At 44.5% G+C, this 18,951-nt stretch overlaps 1 protein-coding gene across 10 annotated transcripts in view; it reads right to left on the bottom strand.

Moving 5' to 3' along the window:
• PKNOX2 (PBX/knotted 1 homeobox 2) overlaps window positions 1–18,951 on the bottom strand; it is a 317,612-nt gene that overhangs the window by 276,915 nt on the left and 21,746 nt on the right. For 3 of the 10 annotated variants that reach the window (XM_042907049.1, XM_042907048.1, XM_042907055.1), the window contains one exon: window positions 5,368–5,469. The exons of the other annotated variants lie outside the window; for them this stretch is intronic. The gene's annotated coding sequence lies outside the window, so the exon portion shown is untranslated. The remainder of the gene's footprint in view (window positions 1–5,367; window positions 5,470–18,951) is intronic. 10 annotated transcript variants of the gene reach the window in all.

Here is an 18,951-nt window from a genome sequence, read left to right as displayed (position 1 = left end):
GGATCAGATAGAGGGAGGAGTCATTCCCATTTCATTTACCGAAACTTGAATGGAGCAGCTACTGCGTATCAGACACCGAGCTGGGTAGCAGGGGGCACAGAATCACGTGGCCCTGCTCTCAAGGAGCTCCTAGTCTAGTGGGAGAGACAGAGAGGCAGTCTCATAAATCAGTGGCATGTAATTCAGTGTCCATTATCACAGCACCTATGACAAATCGCTGCACTTACTGATTTGCCTGTCATTCTCTCATTAGACTGGAAGCTCCTTGAAAGGAGAAAGGGAAGGAACCAATATTTGAGTGCTAATTATAGGCTCCCAATAGGCACTTTATAGTCATTTTATATCCACCATAACACTTCATGGCATATCTTATTATCCTCATTTTACAGATAGGAAGATTGAGGCTTAGAAAGGTTAATTCACTTGCTCAAGGCCAAAGATAGTATGTGGGAAAGCCAGCACTCAACCCAAGTTGGCATGTTCCCACACACTGCCCAGAGTTTTACTCATCTTGTGCCTTTAGCTCCGGAAGCAGTATCCAACTCAGGAAGCTGTTGATTATACAAGGGAGGGAGGGGTAGAGAGGAGTGTGTAGCTAATGTGGGGTGGGTGGGTCAGGAAGACTTTGCAGAGGAAGGGATTACTGAACAAATAGAATAACAAGTAGAACAAGTAGAATTGACCAAAATGACAAGAGATGAAAGTCAATGTAGGTGGAAAACACATGTGTAAAATGACATGGAGGCACGAAATAGCATCATGTGTATTAGCCATCTATTCAAAAGTTCCCTGCTGCATCCATGACCTCCTCTACCCCTCCAGTTCTAGGCCTAAGGAACAAGAGCTCAGCAAGTGACCCAACAGGACATCTGTACTATGCAGTGCGGTATGTTTCTTTTGCCGTTATTGTTGTTATCTTTCCTGGGACTAGATTATAAGATCCAGGTAGGATCCAGTCTGCTTTACTCATAAGTATAATTCCAACTTCTAGAATGGTGCCTGATTCATTTTGGAATGAGTGACAGAAGTGGACCAGGAAAAGGGGGTGTTCTCTACATCTCTGCCTTCCCACGAGGCTGGTATAATTGGGCCAGACTAGGAGTCTGTTTGGGGTCAGGGAAACCATCTGAAGGCCAGACAGGCATTGAGATGAGGTGAGGCCCAGGGTTCTCGAGCAGTTGGCAGAGGCTGGCCCTGCCTTCTCTGTCTTCCCTGCTTCCTCCTCTCTAGTTCAGGAGCCAAAACTAGGATGTGGGCTCAGAGAAAGGGGGCCACAGAACTGACCTTGGACCTGCCCCTAATCTTCAGCTTATGCTAACAGAATGGGTTTTTGTGGGGCAGAAGCCTGAGGAACACCAATATTTAAGGGACAACACAAAGCTGAGGAGCCTACAAGGGAAACTGAGGAGAGCCCAGGGAGCTGTGAGACCCAAAATGACACCCAGTCACCCACCCATATTCTTCTATAGCTTAGTGGCTATCACCCCACAGAAGTCACCATTCAACTTCTAGAAATGACAAAGGCATCAACCAAGGACAAGAATGACAGAGAAAAAAAACAGTGGGCTAAAGAGTTTCACAATTAGTTTTAGTTTTAGTTTTAGCTTTTGTTTTATTTTTTTAAAGTTTATTTATTTATTTTGAGATGGTGGAGGGGCAGAGAGAATCCCGAGCAGGCTCTGCACTGTCAGCATAGAGCCTTATATGGGACTCAGATTCAGGACCTGTGAGATCATGACCTGGGCCGAGATCAAGAGAAGGTTACTTAATGACTGAGCCACCCAGGAGCCCCCACAATTAGTTTTTTAAACAAAACAAAGAGGGAAGATTGGTATTGGATCCACAGAAAGAGTAAAGTCACAAGCCAAGGGCCTACAGTGGGGACTGATTCACTCTGCAGAGCCCTGAAAGGTTCAGCCCTCAGAGGCTCTAAGCACCATGGTCCTGGGGCCAGACACCCAGATGGACAGGGGGCATTGGTAGGAGCTCTGTTTATAAAAGGGGTTTCCACTCTCCCCACACAGCCAGTAAGCTATATTTCTTTACCCTCCAGCAAATGAGACTTTTCTTTGGAGGAACTGAGTAAGAACAATATTGGAGTTGGGAACACCAAGTATGGTGGAGGGTGAATGAATTAAGGGAGATCTGCATGCTAAACTGTGTGACCTTTAGCCCTTTCTCTGGCCTTGCTAGCAACTCCACCACACCACTAACCAATAGATTGGAAGATTCTTTGAACAACTGAAAAGCTACAGAGAGAACTCCAGTTACTGATATTTGAAGTTCCCTCAATAAAAAGACTTACTTACTTTTTTTTTTTTAATGCTTATTTATTTTTGAGAGAGAGAAACAGAGTGCAAGTAGGCGAGGGTCAGAAAAAGAGGGGGACACAGAATCCGAAGCAGGCTCAAGGCTCTGAGCCATCAGCACAGAGCCCAATGGCTCAAACCCATGAACTGTGAGATTGTGACCTGAGCTGGAGCCGGACGCTTAGCCGACTGAATCACCCACGTGCCCCAAAAGATTCACTTTTCACTTGATCACCCTATGTAAAGTCCACTAGTTAACAAACTGTACCATTTACATAATAAGTTTCCAAAATCAACTTTCAGTGCCTCCTTCTTAAATATAGTCAAGAATCAGAAGATACTTAAAGAAAGATTCAAACTTGATAAAAGGAGACAGATATAACCAGAAAAAAAGATCTGACGTGATAGAGATTTTGCAAGGAGGAATAAAAAAAAAATTCAAAAAGGGCAATAACACCAATTCAAGAAGATAAGAGGAAAGGTTGCATCCAAAAAACAATAAGGGATTACAATAAAAAAGAAAAAAAATTAAATGAAAAAAGCCTCTCTGAAATTAAAAATATAACTAAAGTTTTTTTCAAAAACTTATAAGATTTAGAAGACAAAGTTGAGGAATACTTCCAAAGAGGGAAACAAAAAAGAGAGACTTAAATAATAGGAGAGAAATAAAATACATTAATCTAATTATCCCAGCACAAAGAATGAAAAAAAGATATCTACCAAAGCCCACCACCATCATCATTGTGATTTTATGAGACTGACGTGCTGCCTACTCAACTTAGGTAGCCAGTTATTCTGATTTTAAATCAGGAGGGATAAGTAAAAATTCCTACAATCTTCTAAGGAGAAAAAGAAACAGGTAAAGGAAACAAGAATAAGACTATTAAACTTCTTCAAAAGTAGCATTACATGTTAAAAGACAACAGAGAAATGCCTTCTAAATTCTGAAAGAAAATATTTTTAAATCTAGAATTCTGTACTCAAGTAAATTATCAATCACACATCAGAGTAGTGTAGAGATATTTCCAGATAGCCAATGACTCAAGACAATTACTTCTTTTTTTTTAATTTTTTAAAATGTTTTTATTTATTTTTGAGACAGAGAGAGAAGAGCATGGGCAGGGGAGGGGCAGAGAGAGAGGGAGACACAGAATCTGAAGCAGGCTCCAGGCTCTGAGCTGTCAGCACAGATTCCAACGCGGGGCTTGAACTCACAGACTGCGAGATCATGACCTGAGCTGAAGTCAGACGCTTAACCAACTGAGCCACCCAGGAGCCCCAAGACAATGACGTCTAAAGTACTCATTCTTAAGAAATTATTGGAGACGGGCTCTAGGCTGGCTCAGTCAGTAGAGCATGTGACTCTTGATCTCAAGGCTGTAAGTTTCAGCCCCACATTAGGTGTAGAGATTACTTAAAAATAAAATCTTTAAAAAAGAGAGAAGTTATTGGAGAATGGAAGTTAGCAATTTAGTTAGGTGATAATGTAATAAAGAAGACAGAGATTCAGGAAATAGGGACTCCAACACAAGAAGGCAGTAAAGGAAATATTCAAAATGATGGTAAAGGGAAGCCTCAGAATAATAGTTATGTAGTATCCTAATTCTAAAATCAGCCAATCCAGATTGGAACAGAGAAACAAAAGGTTCTTAGAGAGAAAACTGTAAGGGGAAAAATTGAACAGATGAGCTTGAGTGTATGCAACATAGTATTACCAGGTATGTAGTAGAGTTGTTGAACCATTAGAAAAAAATAATTATAAGCACATTTGGACATCAGATCAATAAAAAAGGAGGCAGTTATTAACTCCAGGAAAAACAAAGAATTGTACAAAAGAGGACACATAATCACAGTGCACTACTTGATGCAGGAGTAAATAATATTTGCCTAATCATTAGTATATAAACACTAAACATCAATTTAACAAAAAAAAAAGTTTATGTTGGGAGAGTTAGAATGAAGGGGACATGCAGGGATGGCATTGGGGGAAACTAAGTTCTCATCTACCATGACAGAGAGTCAATATATAATTTCGAGGGGCGTGTGGGTGGCTCAGTCGGCTAAGCGTCCGACTTCAGTTCATGTCATGATCTTATGGTTAATGGGTTCAAGCCCTGTCTTGGGCTCTGTGCTGATGGTTCAGAGCCTGGAGCCTGCTTCAGATTCTGTGTTTCCCTCTTTCTCTGCCCCTACCCCACTTGCACTCTGTTTCTCTCTCTCAAAGATATATATACATTAAAAATGTTTTTAAAAACATGTATAAAATATATAATTTCTAAAATTAATAAATCAAGAAATAGTAATATAAGCATATTATTTAAAAACATGGCAATATATACAAATGACAAACGAGCTGTAAGAGTTGAGGTTGACTGCCTTGGAGAATGGAACATGGGAATGTGAAAGGCTGAAGCAAGGCAACTGCTGATTTCCAAACTATGCATATATATTCTTTGATTAAAATGAAAATTAAATTTTTGAAAAAGAGTCTCTATGGCTCACATACAGTCCAGCTTAGTAGCTTCTCATGATATAACAACAGATGATAATCTGGGGCCAAAGTTCTGGCCAAAATAAATGAAGCATTTTTATGTCAGTGTCTGCATATATCCCTTGGATATATGGAGACCTGACACAGTGGCCAGTGGTCAATAGGCTTCAAAGATTAAGAACTCCGATCCTGACCCACAGTTGTGGACATTACAGGCAATTCTCAAACATACCATATTTCATGTCTGGACATGCTGGTCTCTCTGATTAGAAGAAACAAACCTCCCAAGCCCCTAACAAGGTGAACTTCTCTTCAACCTTTAAAACTCTTCTCAGCTATTACCTCTCCTAGAAAGTCCTTCCTGATGCCTTCTCTCTGAAGAGTTACTTGTTCCCTCTTTCAGCCTACTTCTGAATCATCTGTGTCTCCATCCAGCAAAGCATCCAACCCCGTGTGATTCAGTTGGAAATAAGCTGTCTCTCCAGCTACTCTGTGATCCTCTCTCTAGTCATCAGCTTGTGCTAGTTATGCTGCAGGATAAACAACCACAGAATCTCAGTCACTCACCACACAAAGGTTTATCTCTCATCATGTTATATATTGGCTGTGCCTCTGGCTCCACTCCATGTTTTCTCTTTATGTGGGTCTTATTCTGGACATGCCATTCTCCTGGCAGAAAGAAAAGAGAAAATGTGTGTGGGACCACAAAATGTTCCCGAAAGCCTCTGCTCAAAAGTGACATATCACTTCTGCTTAATTTCCATTGGCCAAAGCAAGTCACATGATGAAGTCTGATGTCAATGGCACAGATAAGCATAATCCTGTCACAGGGAGAGGCAGTAAACAATTGGGTATAATAATACCATCTACGACAATCTGCTTGGTGGGACCCACATCTTATTTTTATATCCTGCACCTAACACAGTGTTTGGCACCAAAGTGGTATTCAAGGCATCTTCGTTGACTTGAACAGAATTGTCAAATAATAACTTAGCCTCATATACAACCTGAGAACAGAAGGAGATTTGAAAAGGGCCTAAAAAAATGAAAAGGGCTTAACGTAGAGCTGGAAGGGTACCAACAAGCTCATGGTATGCGGAACAGCACTGAGTTTGGAGCCGATACACTTGGGTTTCAGGTCAGACTCTGAAAGTCATTTCACCTCTCTGGGCTCATCTTTAAAATGAAGGAAATGAGGGCACCTGGGTGGCTCAGTCAGTTAAGCTTCTAGCTCTTGGTTTCGGCTCGGGTCATGATCTCACAGTTCGTTAGTGTTAGTTCGAGCCCCACATAGGGCTCTGCGCTGACAGTGCAGAGCCTGCTTGGGATTCTCTCTCTCTCTCTCTCTCTCTCTCTCTCTCTCTCTCTCTCCCCACCCCCTGCCCCTCCCCTGCTCATGCTTGCTCTCACTCTCTCTCAAAATAAATAAATAAACTTTAAAAAATAAATAAAATGAAGGTGATGAAGTAGAGGATCTCTAGGATCCTTTTCAGTTTTAACCTTTTGGGAGTCTGTCATAGAACACCTCAACCTGGTTTCCTTAGGACCTGCTTGCCAATCTGCCGACTTCTATTACGGTACCCAGTTCTACAACTGAGAAGAAAATAAGCCCCAAAGTCACATCGCAGGCTAAAATGAATTTCTAAAAACCGAAAATTCGATGATGACAATAAAAGAAAATAAAATTACACTTCTGAAATGAGTGTGTTTTCAACAAACATGTTAAGTGGCAAATGTTTTCTTTAAAACAAACCATTTTCTGTTTTGAGCACATTGTTCTAGACAGAGGAGAATCCATTACACGAAAGCTACTTATCACGACATTACAGAGGGGTGATTATACATCTGAATGTCCCCACTCTGAGTTCTGGTTCACAAATGGAAATCATCACATAAGTAGAAGCCATCTCACACATAGTGAGAGTTTGTTGTTTGTGGAATGAATAAATATGTGGCTTGGCTGAACTCCTTGGGTTATTGAAGCTATCATTACCAATCCAATGCAGCCCTATTGCTCTGTATCTGGACCTAGTCATACTTTTTTTTAAAAAGTTTTTAGGAAAAAAAAATCTAAGAAAGGGTTGAGAAATCCTATAGCTCATGGGCTGATGTACTAAGAGAATTATTTAACAGCTACTGGGTCCTAAGCCCTGTATTCTCAACAGTAGAAAGCAAATATTGTGATGATCCTGTTTGATTAGAGAAATGTGTACTCTTAAGTTTCCACCCATAAACCACAGATATCAGCCCACGTACCCACCACCACCAGACAATAACAACATGTACATATCATTCACTGTATGCCAGGACTGTTCTGAGTTCTTTACATATATTAACTCATAACAATCATAGCAACCAGAGGCAATGGGTACTGTTACTATCTCCATTTTACTGATGGGGGAATCAAAAGTACAGAAAGGTTGATTAACCTGCCCAAGGTCACACACTGACTGGCGGGGCTAGGCTTTGAACCCAGGCAATCAGGCTCCAGAGTCTGTTCTAAAGTCCCCTCTGCATTATATTGCCTGGGGGTGGAGCATGCTACCAAATGAGTCGGGATCATTCTTGGATATAGATGTAGCCTGGAACCATAAGCATACCATGACTCCCTCACCCTTAAAGACCCTTCCCACCTGTCCCTGCACCAGCCTAGGAGACTGTGACTCCCACCCTCTGATCGTGGGTGCAGTGAGGGAAGTGAGTGTGACTAGCTCCCTCAAGTACCAGAAAGGGTAATTTTTCAGGTGTATATCATCTGTCCTTATCCATTTCCAAGTTTCTGGACTGCATGTCCCCTTGCCTGGATGAGTGTCAGGAAAGGTAACTGAGCCCTGATACAGCAAGGTCCAGTTTCTAGTAGCCAGAGCACTGCAATCAGCAGGCAGGGCTCTTTCCTACAAAAACCAATCAATACTGTCCCATCCCACATCCTCAACCTTTCCTGCTCCTCGGTCTATAACTGCTATTGATTACATCAGAGCAGGGAAGCAAATGCCAAAATATATCAATCACCAAGGTGGCAAAGAGACTTTATTAAAACCATTACACCTTCTTCTATTTTCCTGCCCACCCCTGTTTCCTCAGCCCAATGGCCATTTCTTTTGGAAGGTTTCCAAGAACTTTGCAGACATGATCTGATGGCTGGTGGAATTTCCTCTATTTGGGGAAAATTTAGACCCAGAGAAGGAGCAAGAACAAGTCCCATGGTGAGAAGATGGAAACCAGGTGTGTGAAAATATGTGCATGTGTCTGTGCGGTATATACATATGAAAATGTGCACGTACATATGTTTGTTTAAAGAAAAACCTAGAACTTAGTCACATTTCAGAAACATTTTGTAATTATCGCTGAAATTTTTACAAATCAATTCCTTCTGGTCGCTTAATGTCCTTCACTAAGTGGTTTAATTGTGAAATTTCACTTTATAATTGGGTTCATTTTAATGCAGAAAGAGGTAGATTTGCATAAGCAAATGACAAACAGTTAACAATATCCATTAGCAGAGAAGCAGGAATCCGAAGAGCCACACACCCTGGGTTGTTGGTTTCGAGTCAAAACCTGTGCTAAGGAAGTTGCTGGCCAAACCCAGACCGACCTCTGCGGCCCCTAACCAGACAGAGGGGAAGGACGAAAGGCATTTCAAATGCCTTCATGTATTATTAGGATAGCCTGTCAACGTGGCAGGAGAGACAAGGTGAAGGAAAATTTTTGCTTGTCAGTGAAAGACCAGATTCTTTGCAACTCCAGGCAAGGATTTAAAAAGGATCACCAGTTTTACACAGCTCCTTGACAGTTCTTTTTCCAGGTGAAGAGTCCTGGACTCAGAGTAGAAGGGAGTAGAGAGTCTCTGATTTCTGGTCCTCATTCTGCCACTAACCACCAAGGATCTTCCTGCTGAGGCCTCCATTAGATCGTATCTGAATATCTGTTTCTTAAAGCTCCTACTGTCATTACCAGTAATTGACAAATTCTTTCACTCATTCACTCAACAAATATATATTGAGTCCTTGCTAGGAACAGGTCCTATAGACATTACAGAGAATCACAAGGAGATGGGGTGAGGGCTAAGCTAAGAAATATAAATAAACAGTAGAGAAGGTCCTGCCCTCATGGAACTGATGTTATGGACTGAATTGCATCCCTTAAAGTTTACAGGCTGACAGGACTAGTGTCCTTCTGAGAAGAGGAAGAGACACTGGCAATCTCTCTCTCTCCATGCACACACAGAGAGGATGCCATGGTAGGGCGCTGTGAGAAGATGGCCAACTGCAAGCCAGGAAGGCATGCTGCACCAGAAACCAATCTTTCTGACACCTTGATCTCAGACTTGCCAGCCTCCAGAACTGTGAAAAAATGAAGTTCTGCTGTTTAAGTCACCAAGCCTGTAGTATTTTGTTGCAGCAGCTGGAGCAGACTAATATGTTGGGGGAGAAGGGAAAGGCACAGTACTATGCCAAGGGAGCACAGACTGGAGTGCCTTGCCCAGTCTAGGGGACAAGGGAAGGTTTTGCAGAGGACCTGCCACCGAAAAGGTCAGGAGAACCAGCAGGGGAAAGGCGTGAGGTGGAGGGCAGTTCTTGGGACAGGACACTCATGTGTGTGAAGACCTGCAGGTAAGAGGAGTAAGTTCAGTTGGGGGAGCCAAACACACTTCTTTGTGGATGGAGCCTGAAGTATCAGAGGAAGAGTATAGCAAGAGTGGGGCTGAGGAGGTAAGGGGAGCCAACTGGGGGAGGTTTCATAAACAAACATGTCCCTGAAGATCGCTGCCCCTGCCCCCCCAAAAAAAGTAGGCTCCACACAAGCATAGAGTCCAATGCAGGGTTTGAAGTCACAACCTTGAGATCAAGACCTGAGCTGATATCAAGAGGAGGACTCTTTGGGGCACCTGAGTGGCTCAGTAAGCTGGGCATCCGACTCTTGGTTTCGGCTCAGGTCATGATCTCGTGGTTCATGAAATCGAGCTCCACACTGGGCTTTGTGCTGACAGCGCAGAGACTGTTTGGGATTCTCTCTCTCCCTCTCTCTCTGCCCTTGCCTGCTCTCACTCTCTCTCTCTCTCTCTCTCTCTCTCTCAAAATAAATAAATAAACTTTAAAACCTTAAAAAAAAAAAAAAGAGTTGGACCCAGGTCACCCAGGCGCCCCATCCCCAAAGATCTCAAAGGCCAAGGAGCTGCCATACCTATTGCAACTTTGGACTCATGCCATTGACACATCCAATCCTGAAAAGATGCCAACACAGGTTCTGCAGGCACAGAGTAATAGTTAGCTTTTCTTGCCACCCTAGCCAGTGAAATCTCTGTGTGTTTGCATTATGTTCCTTGTGGAAATGCTTCGTTTCTTTATCCACAAGCTTCCTCCTTGCCTTTTGAAGCATCTTCTGGGACAGCCTCTTCTTCAGGTGCTTGCCTTCAGTTCTGCAAAATTCCTCTGCTTTTTGTTAATAATTGCTAGTACTTATTGAGTTAGCTAATGCCAACCACGCACCAGGCCCTGTTTTAAGGGCTTTATGTATATTAGCTTTTTTAATCGTCACAACAACCCTATGAAGTAGATTCTGTTAACTCCAGTTTATGGATAAGGAAACTGAGCACAGAGAGATTAAGGCACTTGCCTGGGGCCACTCAGCTAAATGGAGAAGCCAAGATTAAAACTAGGGCAGTTTGGCTCTGGTGTCCATACTTTTAACGACTACTAGGCTCTACTGTCTTTGGGGCAAAAAAAAAAAAAAAAAAAAAAAAGACCGAGAAACTGAGGTCAGTCAGGTTCCCAAGGGCAGTTGAAGTCTGGGGGTCCTTCTGATTCCAGAGTCTATGCTCTTAACCTCTTGAGGGAATGAAGAAGCAGCAGCTGGCTTGGGGAGTGACTCAGGAAGTAGACTAGATAGAACTACCATGGAGTAGTTGAAGAAGAAGGAAGAGAGAGAGCTGGAGAGAAGTAGGAAGTTGCAGTAACACTCTGGTTTCTGGGTAAACCATACAACCAAACCTTCATCATTTTGTGCCACTTCATTCATTTGTTCACTCATTCTCCCAGCCATTTAACAAATGCTTATTGGGAACCTATTCTGTTTCAGGCATTGGGCTGGGAAAGTGGGAAAGAGGAGCAGGTGGGTACTGAGAATGGCCATGAACCTCACCAGCGCCTTCCGCTTGCCCTCATCTAAGAAGCTTTACATTCATCTAAGAAGGACTTTACATTCGAGGGGGTGGAGTTGATATATAAATAAATTCAACACATTATTACAGTGTGATTATATATATCAATATATGCCCATCTATCTATAAAGCATTAAAAGGAGGACAGCCTATCTCTGCCTAAAACAGGCAGGTAGGGCATCGCTTTGAAGAAGGTCCCTTTTGAGCCAGCCATGAAGGATAATAGGAATATCCTAAGAGAGGAGCTGGGCTCCATGGAGTTTCCCTGGAAAGTATGTATGTAGCAGATCCCCAAATTCCTGGAACAGAGTCATAGAATTAGAGAACGTTCACACTGAAAGGAGGCTTAGAGGCCACCTGGCCCCACCCCTTTATCCACAGATGGCAAAGTGGGGCCAGGCCTGGGGTGAGGCAAAACAAACATTATGGGAGCATTTCCTCTCATGGCCCTGCGAGTGTGGCCCAGCCCTAGCCCCTGCCCTGGAACCGAGGCACAGCTTTACTGGGTTCAAACAACCAGTCAAGGGCCAACAGTACCTTGCAAGAACCCCAGCCACCTCCACCCCAATTTTCTGGGCTTTGTGATTCATGGGTTGTGTGGAGAGCAAGGCAAATGGAAAAGAAGATGGAGAGGAGTCTAGAAAGTCACCATGATTTCAGGCTTGTATTACTGAAGAGACAACTCTAAATGTCCACCTCCATCACCCTTGCACTCTCAAGTTCCCAGCTTCCCCATCCCCAAGGCTTTTTTTTTTAATGTTTGTTTGTTTGTTTAGAGGGAGAGAGACAGAGGGCACTCACGCAGGGGACGGGTAGAGAGAGAGGGAGAGAGAATCTCAAGCAGGCTGGTGATGTCAGCACAGAGACCCATGCAAAGCTCAATCCCAGGAACCCAAAAAGGAGACCATGACCTCAGCTGAAATCAAGAGTTGGATGCTTAACTGACAGCCATCCCCACCCGCAAGTCTTATATTTAAAAGTAAGGATATCTTTCTCGTAATGTCCTTCCCTCTCCTCTCTCTGCTACCCACTCTTCCAACGCCACACCTCCCCAACATTTCTTTCAGCTTCAGATTCTCTTTTCAGCTGGCCGCCAGGAGCCCTGCAAACGTCCACCACGAAGGTCGCAGGGATGCAGTTCAACAATCTGCCAGCAGGGGGCAGGCCTGCCGCGAGCCCCGATGCTGCCCAAGCCTCCCAGCCCCCAGCCCAGTCACAACTCCTTAGAGATGCAAATTGAGAAGCAGCCTTCCTAACCCGAGAGGGCTGCTAATTCTCTGACGAGTATGCAGATTTCCATCCTGCCTTTGCCTGGGTTTATTTGTTTTACTTTGCAATAAATTTAATACAGACTCCCTGAAGCAGAGAGGCAGATGGACTATAAACTCTGCATTTTGAGCAGCCTTAGTTACTAGGTTAGTGTGGTTTTTGATCCCTACTTAAATTATATCTATGAAATTTGACATGGATTTGGGTCTGGGCTTTGCTGGCTCCTTGGTGCTCTGGAGCTGCTTCTAGGGAATTTACAAGGGTTGATTTGATTATTGGGACTTTAATTTCTCACGGAGGCTAACGAGCAGGCTGGGAAGCCTGGCTGGGGTGGAACAGGAAGATGGGAAAGTGAGAAAGAAGTAAGTTGGGTTGCTACCTGCCCCAGTTAGGCGGGGCCAGTATTGTTTTCCCATGCCCCTGGCTGGGCCCTAAGTCAGACAAGCTGAGGACCTAAGGCAGGAAGCCTGTGCTGCTCCCCTCCGCAGGGAGAGTCACGCAGCCCAAAGTGCCCACAAGAAGTTCAGAGTCCAGGAAAAAAAAATCAGACGCACATATGGGGCAGACATAACTAAAACATCCATAAAGAAGCATTAACAAGAACGGGGTTAAGCTGGCGTTGTATAACAATGTGAATTGGACATGGGGGGATGTGGCAGAGGGGAGAAAACTGCTACTCACCCCTCCTATTAACACCTTTGCCTCACTCATGCTGCAGTGTGCAGCCTTCTCCCCTGCTGCCTTTCACAGACTGCTGAAGAAAAGGCATAGCGAGCTAGGAGCGTGACAAGCTGGGTTCTCGTCTCAGCTTCACGGGGTACTTCTTTGTTCCAGTGTTCCAATGTTGAGTAATATGTTTAATTTCTCTGAGACTCGGTTTCCCTGTCTGCAAAATCAGAATCACCCGATTATTACGAGGGCCAAGTAAGATAATCGGGGTGAGAACGCCTGTATGCAGCAAAGGATGAGACCAGAAAAAGTGTGTAAGGGACAGGTGTCCTTAGACAGTTGTGATCAATGATAAGAGTAGGAAGCCCTCGGGACAGGGGGAGTCTGTGAAGGGAACTTCAGTGAGACCTATATCTGTTCTATCCTTGTACCTAAAACCTGTCAGTGGGCCCTATGCCCACGGGATGAGTGGGGCCCCCAAAGGCAGACGAGGTGTAGTGGCCAGCTGCCTAACTTGGTCCTGCTCACCTGCACACGAAACCTGCCTGCCAGCAGAGAAGGACCGGCCAGGGCATCGGAGAAGGTTCAAGCAGCAGCAGATTCCAGGGACTGTTGTGCACACCTCTGAGGGCCTGGGCCACCCTGGCAATGGGAGATGGGCAGAGAGGTGGGGGTGCAGCCTCACCTTGCCCCAAGAGAAACCCCAGAGCCCAGGCAGAGCCTGAGACAGGAAGGGGAGGCCAGCCCCCCTTCCTCTGCCTCCCTTCTCTGCACCTCTACATCCTTCAGCCAGAGGCTGAAGCAAGAAAGGGAACTTGAGGGGGTGATGAAAGGAATGTGTTTAAAGAGCTAAGAAAAGCAAAGGTTTAGGAGTCACCCAAGTAAAGGGGCAGAAAGAAGGAAGAGGGCAGATAAAGGAGAAAAGGAAGGAGCCAAGGACATGTTGACATTTGTTCCTTCTGCGTAGGGGAGAATCCCCAGAAAGGAAAAGAAGTACAAGAGGAGCAGAGCAGAACCAGAGAAAGGAAACAGCCTGATTCCCATGGAGGAGGGGGTGGGGTGCAGGGGAGGTAGAGGCTGAGCCGAAATGGAAATGAGGGGCTTGGTCACCATGGAGAGAGAAGCTGGAAGCTTGGCAGCAGTTTGTCTATTAGGAGGAAAGGAGGGGAATCAAAGAAGCTGTGGGCGTGTCTACACACACAACCGAATTGGAAAATAACTAGCTGAATTCAGCCCAAAGCAGGGGATGGAGGGGGATGGGGGCGGAAAGACTGGCTAAATTCTCTCCAAAACAACAAAACCTGCCCCACTCACTTCTCCATCCTACCTGCCACCCCCCACCCCAATAATGCACTGAATTAAAAGTGAGCTGTCAAGATCCTGTTAAAGGAAATTTGGTGACTTCCCACCCCCCAAACCAGAAGCAGTCTGATGATTTGTGTGTGCAAGGGAAAGGAAACGGAAGGCAGCAGAGACAGAGGTAGGGTGGCAAGGAGGGGCAGGGGTGCAGGCGGAAGCAAGGAGAACCAGTCAGACACCTTGGTCTTCAGAGAACCTCCTGAGGAAGGATGAAGAAATCTAGCAAGTACGAGCCACAAGGCCAAGAGGATGACCACACAAGTTCTCCGGAACTGTGACAGGGCCAATGCCACCCTGAGACCCACTGCCAGGCTTCTGCCTGACCCTGTGCATTAGAAAGGCTCACACTGGCACTCCTCCAGGTGCACCCTCCCCAGAGCCGTTGGGCAAGAGCCTTGCTCCCCCTTGCAGGTCATGGTCCACATACCCTGGCAGGCAAGGACGGCTGTTTGGGTGAGAATGGAGGTGGAGTGGGGGGTATGCCCCTGCCCAGAGAGTGTGGGCAGATCTTGGGAGCGGAGACACTGACCACAAGGCTCCTCACAGTGCGGAACGATGTGGTGATAGGACTGGGGGACGTGGTGCTTGGCCAGGACCCCCACTTGCATGCTTGCCTTGGCCAGGAAATGTCCGCAGCTGTCCTCAGCAGAGGAGAGCCCGGCTTTACACCTAGAGATCAGGACACTGAAAAGAGTAAGGAATCCAAGGCTGCTATGGGTTAGAAGCCCAAAGGGCAAAAGGAGTGAGAGGGACACACACACCCTGGGCCTGTGTGGTAGAGAGTGGAGAATTCATACCACAATCATTCACTGTTTATCCAAAATTCAAAGTTGACTGGTTGTCCTGTGTTCTATCTGCCACCCCTCCCTAGGGCCAGAGGGGTTGGAGTGGTGGCCACAAGGGAATGTCACAAGGTAAATGAGGATGGGGACTGGCACAAACTAAGAGGTCAAAGTCCTCCTAGAACTAAAACATGCCAGAAGGCCAGAGTCAGACCAGTACCTTCCAGTCTTGGAGGGGGTTGTGACAAGCATGTTCATTTTCAGAGACCCTGGGCTAAGTGAAGAGAATGACCAAATCCTCTTATCCCGACCAATGACTTTAAGATAGAAGCAGGATCAGGGCAACACATGAGCAAGTCTCAGAGTGGGAGGTGGTGGGGAATTTCTCTTCTGCACCCACTGGAACCCCAGAGGCTAGCCAAGTCTAAACTGATAAAGAATTTCCTCCACAGGCATCTTGCCCCGGTCTTTCATGTTGAAAAAAAAAGGGGGACACTTTCAACAAAAGAAGCCTGCAATCAACACTTTTTCTAAGTACTTTAAAGTGTACACAATTCTACACTATTTTTCTGCTCTCACCTACACATCTCCTAGCACAACTGATATTTTTTAAAGTCCTTTTCAGCATTTAACCTTTCAGATGCTGCATTCCAGGAAGAAAGTAAATAAATGTGTAAATCAATAACAACCCTACACTGGTTTTGAACTCAGTTATGAACACAGAAGGAAAAAAAAAAATCAGTGCCAAATGAAAAAGGATAGACTCAAAGGAGGATTTCTTTTAATCCAAAAAAGTTTTACAATGGTGTGATCAGCAATCGAGAATAAAATAAAATTAAAACAATAATAATAAAAGAAGCATACCCAGCAGTGTCCTGTTAAATAATTGGATCAGCTTCATCAGGGCAGCAACTGGTGCTGAGTGTTTTTTAATTTTCTCCCTGCTGGATATTCTCCTCTCACGGTGTCAACAAACAGATTAACTACTTGTCAGAGACGGGGCCTTCAGAGAGCAAAATTGAATTCTTCAGTATTTATTTTCCTCTTCATACCTCCTCCCCAAAGAGGAATATCTGGGCATTTTTTAAAAGATTCCCCCCACCCTCCTCAAAAATCAAGAAATGATTAATTCTGTCCATGAGGATCACTTGATCATATCGTGCAAGAAGTTAATTTCACCACGGTGCACACTGGATTCAATAAGAGGGTTTAAGAAGATGTACTCATTTCCTCTCCTTATGAAGGACTCAAGCTTGAAAGGGCAGACCCAATACTTACTACATCTGTGGCAAGCGCAGGCCAAAGGGCACCATGGTGTTTTCAACAAACCAAGGTTTCACAGAAATTTGAATCCAGAACAGAGGGGGCCATGGCTCTAGGTGAACAGCATAAAAAAAGAACTGAGCAGGGGCACCTGGGTGGCTCAGTATGTTAAGTGGCTGACTTCCCCTCAGGTCAAGATCTCACAGTCCGTGAGTTCAAGCCCCTCAACGGGCTCTGTGCTGACAGCTCAGAGATTGGAACCTGCTTCGGATTCTGCCTCCCTCTCCCTCTGCTCCTCCCTCACTTGCACTTTGTCTCTCGCTCTCTCTCAAAAATAAACATTAAAAAAGAAAAAGACTTGGAGAAAAAATTTAAAACCTTTTAAAACACATAAAAAGAAGATCCAAATAAATGCAGGAACGTATCATACCCTGGAAAGGATGAGTTAACTCTCTACAACGTCAGTTGTCCCTAAATTAACCTGTAAATTGAATCCATTCCAATCAAAATCTCAGTACATTTGGCCAGGAGACAGGGGTGGAAGAGTATCTGTCAAGCATTCTAAAATTTACGAAGAAGAACAAGGGTCCACTAATGGTAAGATGGCTTTTTAAAAACAGCAGAAAGAAGAAACGCATAATACTAGAAATTGAGAAATACTACAAAGCCAGCATTATCAGAACAATGTGGTACTGGCACAGAAAGAGAGAAGCAGGCCAGTGGAATGGAAGAGTGGGTCCAGAAGCAGGCTGACAGGTGCATGAAAACTTGCATATGATAAATCTGGCATCATAAATCCAAGGGCAAGAGAAGACTTATCTCATAAATGGTAAAATAAATTTGAATCTCTATCTCATTAATGAATAAGAAAATAAACTCTACATGGATTCAATCCCTGAATGTGAAAAGGTAAAATCATAAATAATAGAAGAAAATACATGATCGTATATTGTGACCTTGAGGTGGGCAAAGATTTTGTGAACAAGGTGCAAAAGCAACACCATAAGGAGAAAAATGGACGGATTTTATATCAAAGTTAAAGATTTCTGTTTGGTGAAGTATACCATCAACTGAGTTAGCGTATAGATGAGTAGTACCTGGAAGAAGACATTTGTACCAATAAACGATCAGTAAGAAAATGCTTAGTAAAAAAGAAGAAACAATAGAAAAATGAACAAAGTAGGTAAATAAGTAGTTCATAGAAGGAGAAATCCTAAGGTCAAACAAATCTTTGAAGTAATACTTAATTTCACAAATGATATGAAAAACACAAAAGAAAAATAAGATACCACTTTACATGTAATAAACTAGCAAAAAATAGAAAGTCAGATAATACCAGGTGGTGACAAGGATGTGGAGAAACAAGCAGGCTAATAAATGGGAAAACCGGTCCAGTTCTCCTAGAGAGAAGATTGGTAGGGCTTACCAAAGTGAAGAATACACGGAGCCTGTGACCCGGCACTGGCACTGTGGGTACACACACCCTGGAAAAAATCTCAGACAGAAGCACACAATGTCCATCATCTTGCTGATGGTGGAAGCAAAATGGTGGAAGCCGATGGTGGCAATCTGGGTATCCACCGCCAAGGAACCAGACAGGTAAGTAATGATAACTACAAATGACGAAACACCATGCAGTGGTAAGAAGGAATGAAATAGATCCACATAAGGCAACATGGATAGGTCTCCAAAACAGACTTGGGATGGGGGGTTGGGGAGAGGAGAGATTTATAGCACAAGACAACTTATGTATGTTTTTAAAAGACACAAAGCAACACCACATATGTTTCAAGGACCATGCAGACGGATAAACTCATGGAAGGTGGATTAGAAGGTTACATGCTACAGTGGATATTGAGGTGCTCCACCCATACCCCTCTTCAGGGCCAGTGCACCTACTCCTCCACAACTGCTAGGAGTATTAGTGCTGAGGCTCGAGGCTGCATCCATCAGGGGAACTGCCTCGCTGAAGCCTATCCCCCTTCCAGGGGAAGTGGTCAATGGTGGCTGATGCAAGGATGTACAAGGCCTGGTCCCTCCTGCCTTGTTTGGGAAAACTCTAAAGGGCCACGTCAGGTGCATAGTTTCCAGGATCTCAGTTGTGGCCTCAGTTGCACAGAGGGGACCAACTTTACCTTCGGTCCCTCCCTGCAGTCCTCACCTCCTATGTCTGTGTCTCCCGAGGGCCCTCCTGAATGGACCTGCACATAGGCGCCATCTCGGAACTTTCTTCCTTCCAGAGAGCTCTGTCTAAGGAATACATGAAATAATCAAGGGTGGGAGCAGTTACTGAGGAAAAGGGAAGAGAAATGCAGCTGGGAAAGAAAGGGGAAAATAAGAATTCAGTGAGCCTAAGCGAGGTCTCATAGGACTAGTGATGGTAGCATACCGTGAACTGAGGAGCACGATCCACTCAACTTTGTGCACCCAAAGTCCAAAATGCAAAACATAAAATTGAAAACATACCAACTGTCTGCGGATAGTAGGCAAGCTGCCTCCTCCCTTTACTCACAGTGCTCTGTAACTCAACACCAGTTAATCTTCTGCCTGTGGGCCAGTGGTGAGCAAGGAGCGGACTCAGAAAAAGGGAGATAAATGGGCAACGAATTCTGTTTCCCCAACCCTTGTAACTAGGGGCAACCTCAAGAA

Source organism: Panthera leo, chromosome D1 (genome assembly GCF_018350215.1).
Source record: "Panthera leo isolate Ple1 chromosome D1, P.leo_Ple1_pat1.1, whole genome shotgun sequence".
NCBI classification, from domain to species: domain Eukaryota; kingdom Metazoa; phylum Chordata; class Mammalia; order Carnivora; family Felidae; genus Panthera; species Panthera leo.
The sequence above is the reverse complement of the archived record's forward strand: the minus strand, read 5'-3'. Positions and strand labels throughout refer to the sequence as shown.